Genomic DNA, 10000 nt, shown 5'->3' on the forward strand with positions numbered 1-10000 from the left:
CAGCCCAATCTGACTAGATGAAGGCACAAGAGAGACTACATGTAGCAATGCACTTCAAACAGTGAGGTGGCACAATATCCAGATACAAACCATCAAGGGGTTGTAAAACCACCCAAAAGGAAGAATAGATTTATATGGTGAAAAAAAACAACAACAACACAAAAACAACACTGCACACTACATGGTAATAACATAGTCATCACTGCACACTACATGGTAATAACATAGTCATCACTGCACACTACATGGTAATAACATAGTCATCACTGCACAACAGGTGAATCTGAGGAGGTAACTGACTAAATGTATTACTTATTCCACAGTAGCCACATCTGATGGACATAACTTTCTAGTCATATAATTATCCTAAATAAGTTGTGGATCACATGAATCAACACAACCATTTTGCACTAATGACAGTAACCTAACATCCATAGTTTTAAGATAAAGACTGAACTAAAACGTCCGTTTCCAACTCAATCCCCCAGAGTCCCACGGTTTCTCCTCCTTCTGTGGGTGGAAATAAGGAATTTAATAGTAAGTAGGTGGTCCCGCGAAGGACAGGGGCAATACTTTTCTGTATCTTGAAAGGTGCTATAAAAATACATGTTACTTACTTACTTACTTACTTACTTACTCACTTACTTACTTAATTTACTCCGCCCCAGGGTCAGTGCAGTGGGCATCTAGGTAAGTCAAGTCAAGATGAGTTAAATCACTTTATTGTCATCACTGTACATGAGTAAAATTCTTAGGTGCATTAACCTTCAACATGCAGTTATAGAACACATTGAGTAGAAAGAAAAAATAAAAATAAAAAACACAAAAAACAGCATATCAGACAGCTTAACAGGCAATATACATATAATACTAAGACATGTAGACATGCAATGTGGGTTACACTACAGACATAAACACTATGGACATATCAACATGATACATTGGACATAATAGATATATGGACGATATTAATATACTACAGATGGCATAGTATACATTACATTACAATCATTTAGCAGACACTTTTATCCAAAGCGACTAACAATAACTGCATTTAACATAAGAAAAGCCAATGTACTACTACTTGCCAGAACTCACAAGTGCATCTCCTTTCTAAAACAAGTGACTAAGAGCATAATCTAGTGTTGAAGGCAAAGTGCAAATAGCAATCTAAAATACAATAGGTGCTTAAGAGGGAGGATCGCTGTAGTACTTCTTGAAGAGGTGAGTTTTGAGCCTGTGACAAAAGATGGGCAGCGACTCTGCTGTCCTGACGTCAGTGGGCAGTTCGTTCCACCACTGTGGGGCCAGGACAGAGAAGAGCCGTGACCGTGTTGATCGACCGCAGGGGCCTCGGAGTGAGGTACTGTAGCAGAGTGTAGCGGTCGGGAGGGGGTGTAGGGTTTGACCATAGCCTGGAGGTAGGCTGTTCCTTTCATTGCCCTGTAGGCTAGTGCCAGAGTTTTAAACTGGATGCGAGCCGCTACAGGGAGCTATTGTAGGGAACGGAGAAGAGAAGTTGTGTGGGAGAACTTGGGGTGGTTGAACACCAGGCGAGCAGCAGCTTTCTGGACAAGTTCCAGGGGTTTAATGAATGACTCCGGGGCCCCAGCGAGGAGAGAGTTGCAGTAGTCCAGGTGGGAGATGACCAGGGCCTGGATGAACACCTGCGCCATTTCATCAGTGAGGAAAGGGTGAATCCTCCTGATGTTACACTACAACATATCAATGTTTAATACCTATATATAAATAGATGGCATATATACTGTACATACAACCCAGGTACATGACTACACACATTAAGGACACCATTTGTGCACATCTATGCAGATATAACTGTGCACACAACTCAGGAGTTCAATAGTCTGATAGTCTGGGGGGGGGGAGCTGACCAGGCAGTGATGCAAGGCAAGGCAAGGCAAATTTATTTGTATTGCACATTTCAGCAACAAGCGATTCAAAGCGCTTAACATGAAACATTAAAAGCATCAAGACAAGGTGCAAGAAACACATAAAAGGTCATATAAAGCCGTGGAATGGGCCAGGGTGCTCTCCACAGTGGATGTGTAGAATGTTCTTCAGGGGTTCATCTTGAATTGTTTCAGCCGTCCGATGGAGAAGAGGCACTGGTGTGCTTACTTCAATATGGCCTCTGTGCGGACTGTCCAGTGAGGTCGGCCATGTGAGGAACTTGAAGCTGTTCACTCTCTCCACTGGTGTTCCATCGATGGTGATGGGGGTGTGTGTACTCTGTCCTGTCTGCTGGAAGTCCACCACTAGCTCCTTGGTCTTGCTGGTGTTGAGTAAGAAGTTGTTTTTCCGGCACCACTGTGTCAGGGAGCTCGCCTCCTTTCTGTCGACTGACTCATAGTTGTTGGTCATCAGGCCCACCACCGTTGTATCATCAGCGAATTTCATGATGACGCTGGAGTACAGGGTGGGTAGAGAATGCCCCCCTGCGAGGCGCCAGTATGGAGGGTTAGCAGGGAGGAAGTGCTGTTCTCCCCGACAGGAAGCCCAGTATCCAGCTGCACGGAGGGCTGTTCAGTTTTTGAAGATCCAGAAGAAAATGACAGTTCAGTGGACTGAATTTGGGAGTTTAGAGGTCTCACAGCAGTGTAGCTCTCAGTCCTTTTCGACAGGGCCAGAGGGCGGTGTCAGGAAGCCTCAGGGATCAGCCGGCCTCGGTTGTCAGCGCGCACGGCAGCAACCTGCTGTCTCTCAGATGGGGACAGCGCAGTGCGCTCGGATTCGACAGGGAGACGGGAATAGCGAGCATTCCCGGAGGCGCAGGCCTCGCTCTGGCGTGTTCCTTGGGTCCGTCTGGTTCAGAAAGTCACAGGAGGAGAAGAGGCCAGGTCTCAGTTACCTTCATACCCTGTCTGCATTGCTTTTCCGGCTCACCCGAAAAGGACAAAAGCACCACACAAAAAAGAAGACAGCATACCCAGTGGCCACCAATAATGGTTCAATTAGAGTTTCTTGTTCTGAATGTGCATGATTTGCACGGTATCGTGTACAATGCTTGGGCAGAGTGTCTTGGAAAGTCACATTTCTACAATCACGGTTGATTTCACTATTTATTATCCCAAAGAAACACAGATAGTAAACTCTCTTGACAAGACATGTAAAATACTTATCCAGGAGCTTAAGCCTCTGCCTGGTCTCAAAGGCTAACACTCTTTAAAGAAATGTCCACCAGAACCATCACAAACACAGAGCTGTCTGCAGGCTACATTTATCAGTCATGCAATTTTGAGGCTTTAGTGACACTTTCTAACCTTTGAAAGGAAAGGATGACAGAAACATGTGTGCGTGCGTGTGTGTGTGTGTATGTGTGTGTGCACGCGCGTGTGTGTGCGTGTGTGTGTGTGTGTGTGTGTGTGTGTGTGTGTGCGCGCGCGTGTGTGTGTGTGTGTGTGTGTGTGTGTGTGTGTGAGCGCGCGTGCGTGCGTGTGTGTGTGTGTGTGTGTGTGTAAGGCGCAGCTTACGCCTTACAGAACCATAACAAAGAGGGAAGCGGTTTCGAATGTGGTCACTGGGTCACTGCATGGTGCTTTCACTTTACTGGAAACAAGGGGGTCGCAGACTGTCACATTCTATATACAGTATACCAGAGGTTATTGTTGTTAAAGACTCTCTTGCTCAGTTGCCCAAAGGAGGATGAGGCTTGTTTGATCCGGTTTTGTATGTCCTGGTCGATGCTGCAGTCTTCTGAGAGGATGCTTCCAAGGTATTTGAAGTGTGGAACGATGGTGAGTGGGGAGCCTCTCTCTCTCTCTCTGGCGCACACACACTCTCTCTCTCTTTCTCTCTCTCTCTCTGGCACACACACTCTCTCTCTCTCTCTCTCTCTCTCTCTCTCTCTCTGTGGTGAGGAGCTGGGTCCATACTGTGACTATTTACACGCTCAAATCTTACCTGGCACTGGCCTCTTGATTTGAAGTAGAAAATCCTCCAGTTGCATACAGATGACTGAATTTGTCAGAGAAATTCAACTAGAGATCGGGACTTCTAGTCACTGCAACCTAAAATCACCATTTACATTTCTGAAATATCCATGGGTGGTTTTTGAGGAAACTTTAATTCCAATCTGTTTCAGGAAGACAGAAGTTCACAGGGGTGGCAGTAAATGTTTAAAAACACAACACTGCACTTAATTAAACAAGCAGGTCAGCATCTTGCAACGTTTAAGGTCTCCGACTGTTTTACTTCAACATTATCCAGGTGGGTCCTTAGTTCACTCTCCCAGGGCATCCATCATTATTGCACGTCTGTGTCACCCTGCTGAGGTCACCAGGGAACTACCTAGAACTATACACTCCCCCCTCCCCCCTCCCTCTCTCTCTCTTACTCTCTCTCTCTCTCTCTCACACACACACACACACACACACACACACACACACACACACACACACACACACAGTGCCATCAACCTGACAAGGGACTACTGACTACAAAATTAGCCTGTTGGCTATATCTGGCATATTGACATTTATGTATGTATTTATTTAAATGTTTATTCATATGTGCTGTCCCTATTTTAAATAAATAAACTAAATAATAATAATAATAATAATAAAAATAAAACATACACATACACACACACACATTGGCCCAATCTGTGATGATTGCCTTCTTGCCACGCTCCACCAGGCAAAAGGTGAGTAATCAAATGGCTCACAACTCTACCGGATACAGTCTCTCTCTACCGGATACAGTCTCTCTCTACCAGATACAGTCTCTCTCTACCAGATACAGTCTCTCTCTACCAGATACAGTCTCTCTCTACCGGATACAGTCTCTCTCTACCGGATACAGTCTCTCTCTACCGGATACAGTCTCTCTCTACCGGATACAGTCTCTCTCTACCAGATACAGTCTCTCTCTACCAGATACAGTCTCTCTCTACCGGATACAGTCTCTCTCTACCAGATACAGTCTCTCTCTACCGGATACAGTCTCTCTCTACCAGATACAGTCTCTCTCTACCAGATACAGTCTCTCTCTACCAGATACAGTCTCTCTCTACCGGATACAGTCTCTCTCTACCGGATACAGTCTCTCTCTACCGGATACACAGTCTCTGCCAGGTCTCTCTCTACCGGATACAGTCTCTCTCTACCGGATACAGTCTCTCTCTACCGGATACAGTCTCTCTCTACCAGATACAGTCTCTCTCTACCAGATACAGTCTCTCTCTACCGGATACAGTCTCTCTCTACCAGATACAGTCTCTCTCTACCGGATACAGTCTCTCTCTACCAGATACAGTCTCTCTCTACCAGATACAGTCTCTCTCTACCGGATACAGTCTCTCTCTACCGGATACAGTCTCTCTCTACCGGATACACAGTCTCTGCCAGGTCTCTCTCTACCAGATACAGTCTCTGCCAGGTCTCTCTCTACCAGATACAGTCTCTGCCAGGTCTCTCTCTACCAGATACAGTCTCTGCCAGGTCTCTCTCTACCAGATACAGTCTCTGCCAGGTCTCTCTCTACCAGATACATAGTCTCTGCAAGGTCTCTCTCTACCAGATACACAGTCTCTGCCAGGTCTCTCTCTACCGGATACAGTCTCTGCCAGGTCTCTCTCTACCAGATACAGTCTCTGCCAGGTCTCTACCGGATACAGTCTCTGCCAGGTCTCTCTCTACAGGATACACAGTCTCTGCCAGGTCTCTCTCTACCAGATACAGTCTCTGCCAGGTCTCTACCGGATACAGTCTCTCTCTACCAGATACAGTCTCTGCCAGGTCTCTCTCTACCAGATACAGTCTCTGCCAGGTCTCTCTCTACCGGATACAGTCTCTGCTGGTAGAGTTCATGGTCTCTACTGGATACACTGTCTTAATTATTAACCAGCCAGGCACAGGGGTAGAATAAGGCTTGAAGATGAGGAAAAATCTGAAATAACTGCCCCTGGAGGTTTGGTCCTGATGTCTGCAATCCTCAAAATATGCTAGAGGGCAAAATACATTTTATTTTGTTTTTTTTCATGTTTTCCTTTTTTTTTCATCTTACGAAAATTGAAGTTGCGAAGAACCCACTCAATATAACAAACAACAGTTTGAGGATCATGAAATTTGTCGTATTTTGTCGTCAAAATCCATGTCCTGAGAGAGGTATGAACAACTCAGTATCTTTGAAGCCCTCTTCTCTGCTTAGTGATTTCAGGTGTAACAACATTCCCAGAAGCAAATATTTGCAGATTTCAATGCATGTTACATCATTTGAAAGCTTACAATTTACACTTTCATAATCTGTAAAAAAACATCAGGACCAAACCTCCAGTGGCGGTCACATATAAAAAAAATCTTTCATACCACAAAAGGCTAGATCTCCATTTGTTAAGATCTTAATGGTCAAGACTGATCCAGCTTTCAAGAATATGAATATGTGAGCAACTGACATAAAATGTCAAATGTCCTTCCAGATCTATATAGATAATTTACTTGAGGATGGTGATCATTTCATAAGAAAAAAAAATGTGACAGTGCAAATGGATAATCTAAAGGTTTTGGGATGAACCTCTCTGAAGAGGTTTGGCCAACTATGGAGCCGCACAGCGTACAGCAGACACTCCCTTCAGTGTTCCAACAACATGCCATTACAGACGAGGCGCAGAGGAGGGAAAACAACAATCTCTTCTAATTACAAGGCAGCCCGTGATCCATACCTATCCCTCACTCCAAATAACTTCTGTCATTTCATTAGTCTATTCAATCCAAGCTCTCTTTCCTGACACTACAGCCTAGTGTCAGTGTCAGTCTACAGCCCAGTATCCGTCTACAGCCCAGGGTCAGTCTACAGCCCAGGGTCAGTCAGTCTACAGCCCAGTGTTAGTGTCAGTCTACAGCCCAGTGTTGGTGTCAGTCTACAACCCAGTATCCGTCTACAGCCCAGTGTTGGTGTCAGTCTACAGCCCAGTGTTGGTGTCAGTCTACAACCCAGTATCCGTCTACAGCCCAGTGTTGGTGTCAGTCTACAGCCCAGTGTTGGTGTCAGTCTACAGCCCAGTGTTGGTGTCAGTCTACAGCCCAGTGTTGGTGTCAGTCTACAGCCCAGTGTTGGTGTCAGTCTACAGCCCAGTGTTGGTGTCAGTCTACAGCCCAGTGTTGGTCTACAGCCCAGGGTCAGTGTCAGTCTACAGCCCAGGGTCAGTCTACAGCCCAGTGTTGGTGTCAGTCTACAGCCCAGTGTCAGTCTACAGCCCAGGGTCAGTCAGTCTACAGCCCAGTGTTTCTTCCTGCCCCAGCCCAGAAGGACATGTTATCTTCTAGCCCACATAAACAAGATAAGGACTGAACTGTAGATTATCCTTCATCAAGCCTCTCCACACTCAGTTAATAGAGGCTTATCATGTGATGTCACACAGTAGGTGCAGCCATGTTGGAAGACCACTGCTGGAAGACAAGCAAGTTTTGGAACTTCAATGGGAGGGCTACAATAAAGTTCGGTCACTCTGGCACTCTGAATTGTTCTTAGTATTTCGAACATGTTCATGTTGTTAAAATTCCTACTGGCTGTCACAACTTCACAAACAGGAACATTAAAAGAAAAAAAAATGTGTATGCCTATGCATATAGCCTAGACAGTTTTGCAAGCTGTAGTCCCTGCATAGGCTACATAAGTATCTGCCTCATTGTATGCCAGACAAAAAACGAAGAAGGCGCAAGCCGACACACATTGATGTGTTTTTAGATTACTCTAGCCCATTGAATTAAAGGTCTTTTAGGTTTTTTCAAACCTACCTGAGTGCCTGGACCTCTTCTTTTCATGTCATAGTTATTGTGACCCATATAGCATACTGTAGTACAGAAAGCATGACATTAAGCAGGGTAAATAACTGACAAGTAAATAATTGTATATAGCCTAACTTTTCTAAGTGCCCATCAAGGTCTTGGTTTTGGCTTCATTCAATCTGACTCTGGCTACACTCTGGCTAGCTTGTGCATAAGCACTAATATCACTACAAAGCAATTGTATTTTGTTATTACACGGTAAAATTGCACAGAAATTGGCCCTATAGAACCATATTGATCCCTATCAAACCCTATAGAACCCTTTAGAACCCTATGGAACCCTATGGAATTTGCTTCCACATTTTGTCAGTCGTTTTCCAACATGGCGTGTGGTTGCTAGGTGATTTAGAATGTGACTGCAAAGCCTTTATTGAGATATGTATGTGTGTGTGTGTGTGTGTGTGTGTGTGTGCGTGTGTGTGTGTGTGTGTGCGTGTGTGCACCTCAATAAGTGGCAGTACCAGCAGTCTGGAGATGCTACAAGCTAACAAATGCTATAAGCTACATATGTGGACAACAGCTGCTATTCTCTGATTAAGAAACAAATACTTTAAATTACATACAGAAAATCACTGTAATTCAGTGGTGTGTTTTGGTCCTATTACAGTAAAATGTCCTGTGCATGGCTGAAGTCCCTTTCTCCCGAAAAAGCAATGTTTTTCTCTGTGTGACACATGTACTAAGAACAACTGTCTACAACACGCATACACGGAGATTATGCATATTTGTGGTGAAATTGCTCGAGAAGGACATTGAAACTCTGCCATTTGGCTGCCCTGTGCCATTGTCCGTTGAGAAAGCGTAGGAACTGGCAGATGGTGTGTGACTGCTGCTTTCTGCTGGAATATCCTCCAACCAACACTTGTCAGTTTTATCCTCATGCCTCAGTAATGCAGGAAGGAGAACTTCAACATGTAGATAAAGACAATGTGGCAGTGAAAGAAACGTGGTGTGTGTATATGTGTGTGTGTGTGTGTGTGTGTGTGTATGTGTGTGTGTGTGTGTTTGATGGTGACAGAAAGTGTTTGTGAGTGTGGGTGTTTGTGTGTGTGTGTGTGTGTGTAGTCTGGCGAGCAAGTGATGACAAAGTATTTTCTTCTTCTGAGAAACACACATGCACACACATGCACACACATGCATGCACGCACACACACACACACACACACACACACACACACACACACACACACACACACACACACACACACAGAGGCTTGCTAATGATGGGTGGCAGTATGATGTGTGTGCACTCGGAAAAAAAATTGGCATTACTAGAATGGCCAAATCAGCAGCCAACTGCAGCAGGCTATTAACAAAACTGTTTCTTTGTTAGCCTTTTTTCTCCACTCTTTTTTCAAGATAGGCGCCAAGCAATTAATGGTCTGCTTTAAGGACCAGGGTAAACTCTGCCACTGCAGAGAAAATACACACACTGACAAACAAAGATTCAAAAGGCCAGATAATATGGTTGGCTGGGATCCATATTTCATTTTTTAAAATGATGGAATAATGAAAGGGAAAAGCTGCAGGCCAGTTGACCTCCCAAACGGGTCGTCAAATGTTTGGCTGTGTGGAAGAAAACTCTCAGTGGAAGAAGTCTTGACTCTTGAGAGACACAGAGGCAACGCAAAATCTGCTTCAACACTTCCTCCCTTTCAGACATTTACAGCAGCACAAACAAGTGTCCCAGCTGTTTAGCAGTTATCAAACAAGGCAGGCAAGGGCTCAGTTCAGCAAGGCCACATATTTCTCAGGACATGATGGGAATGGTGCACTGGGTCACAGATAGAAAATAACTAATTAAAATAATTAATTTATGACCAATTGATTTGATTTCAGCAAGCATATAGTTCAATCTTTTACAGATGTGATGACCAATTATAAAAAAAAATACCAATTAACTTATTCAGCCTGTAGGAGGATGAGAAATAAGAGGCAGTGTGTGTGTGTGTGTGTGTGTGTGTGTGCGCGCGTGTGTGTGTGTGTGTGTGTGTGTGTGTGCGTGTGTGTGTGTGTGTGTGTGCGTGTGTGTGTGTGTGTGTGTGTGTGTGCTGGTCAACCACCACGATGAATTCAAAGGGGAAGAGAGAGAGAGGCAGAGAGAGAGAGAGAGAGCGAGAGGATTGCTTCATTGCTTCTCTCCGAGGAAGTTGGGAGGGCATGAAAGAATAAACATTGTGGTCTAACTGATCTGT

This window comes from Borostomias antarcticus, assembly GCF_949987555.1.
Source record: "Borostomias antarcticus genome assembly, chromosome: 18".
Lineage (NCBI taxonomy): Eukaryota > Metazoa > Chordata > Actinopteri > Stomiiformes > Stomiidae > Borostomias > Borostomias antarcticus.